Here is a 1,984-nt window from a genome sequence, read left to right on the forward strand (position 1 = left end):
AGGTACTTAGCAACTTGCTCTTCAGTAATGTCTTCATCCTCTTCAGAGGAAGAATACTCATCAGAGCTCATGAAGGGTAGAAGGAGGTTCAATGGAATTTCTATGGTCTCTAATTGAGCCTTAGATTCCTTTGGTTCCTCAAAGGGAAACTCCTTATTGGTCACTGAATGTCCCAGGAGGTCTTCCTCACTAGGATTCACGCCCTCCTCCTCCTCTCTGGGTTCGGCCATGATGGTCAAATCAATGGCCTTGCACTCTCTCTTTGGATTTTCTTCTGTATTGCTTGGGAGAGTACTAGGAGGAGTGTCAGTGACTCTTTTACTCAGCTGGCCCACTTGTGCCTCCAAATTTCTAATGGAGGACCTTGTTTCATTCATGAAACTTAGAGTGGCCTTAGATAGATCAGAGACTATGTTTGCTAAGCTAGATGGATTCTGCTCAGAATTCTCTGTCTGTTGTTGAGTGGATAATGGAAAAGGCTTGCTATTGCTAAACCTGTTTCTTCCACCATTATTAAAGCCTTGTTGAGGCTTTTGTTGATCCTTCCATGAGAAATTTGGATAATTTCTCCATGAGGGATTATAGGTGTTTCCATAATGTTCACCCATGTAATTCACCTCTGCTATTGCAGGGTTTTCAGGATCATAAGCTTCTTCTTCAGAAGATGCCTCTTTAGTACTGTTGGATGATTCCTTCAATCCATTCAGACTCTGAGAGATCATATTGACTTGCTGAGTCAATATTTTATTCTGAGCCAATATGACATTCAGAGTATCAATTTCAAGAACTCCCTTCCTCTGAGGCGTCCCTTACTCACAGGATTCCTTTCAGAAGTGTACATGAACTGGTTATTTGCAACCATGTCAATGAGTTCTTGAGCTTCTGTAGGCATTTTCTTTAGGTGAATGGATCCACCTACAGAATGGTCCAATGACATCTTTGATAATTCAGACAGACCATCATAGAATATATCCAGGATGGTCCATTCTGAAAGCATGTCAGAAGGACACTTTTTGGTCAGTTCCTTGTATCTCTCCCAAGCTTTATAGAGGGATTCACCTTCTTTTTGTCAGAAGGTTTGAACATCCACACTAAGCTTGCTAAGCTTTTGAGGAGGAAAGAACTTGGCTAAGAAAGTCGTGACCAGCTTATCCCAAGAGTTCAGGCTATCCTTAGGTTGAGAGTCCAACCATATTCTAGCTCTGTCTCTTACAGCAAACGAGAAAAGCATAAGCCTGTAGACCTCGGGATCAACCCCATTGGTCTTAACAGTATCACAGATATGCAAGAATTCAGTTAAGAACTGAAAGGGATCTTCGGATGGAAGTCCATAAAACTTGCAATTATGTTGCATCAGAGAAACTAATTGAGGTTTCAGCTCAAAATTGTTTGCTCCAATGCCAGGGATTGAGATGTTTCTTCCATGTAAATTGGAATTAGGTGCAGTAAAGTCACCAAGCATCTTCCTTGCATTGTTATTATTTTCGGCCATGCCTCCTTTTTTGAAAATTTCTGTCAGATTTTCTCCAGAGAGTTGTGCTTTAGCTTCCCTTAGCTTCCTCTTCAGAGTCCTTTCAGGTTCAGGATCAGCCTCAACAAGAATGTTCTTATCCTTGTTCTTGTTCATATAAAAAAGAAGAAAACAAAAAAGAAAATATGAAATCCTCTATGTCACAGTATAGAGATTCCTTTATGTGAGTAGAAGAAGATATGAATAGAAGAAGGAGAATCTAAACACAAGGGTGAGGAGTAGGTTTGAATTCTTGGGTGAAAAAGGGATGTTAGTAGATGAATAAATAAATAGAAGGAGGTGAGGGAGAAGAATTTTTGAAAATTAGATAAAATAAAATGAAAGTATTTTTGTTTTTAAATTAAAAATTAAAATTAAAAATTCGAAAATTAAGCAAGGAAAATTAAATCAAATTAAATTAAATTTAAAACAATTATTTAATTTAAAAAGGAATTTTGAAAAAGAGGGAAGGGA

At 38.3% G+C, this 1,984-nt stretch overlaps 1 non-coding gene across 1 annotated transcript; it reads left to right on the forward strand.

Annotated features, from left to right (window-relative positions):
• The first annotated feature begins 991 nt into the window (after positions 1-991).
• Positions 992-1,099, forward strand: LOC148574839 (small nucleolar RNA R71). Its single transcript, XR_015905805.1, has one exon. It is a non-coding gene; the product is annotated as a small nucleolar RNA R71 (small nucleolar RNA).
• Positions 1,100-1,984: the final 885 nt, after the last annotated feature.

Source organism: Arachis ipaensis, chromosome B2 (assembly GCF_059453495.1).
Source record: "Arachis ipaensis isolate K30076 ecotype BB chromosome B2, ASM5945349v1, whole genome shotgun sequence".
In the NCBI taxonomy this organism is placed as follows: domain Eukaryota; kingdom Viridiplantae; phylum Streptophyta; class Magnoliopsida; order Fabales; family Fabaceae; genus Arachis; species Arachis ipaensis.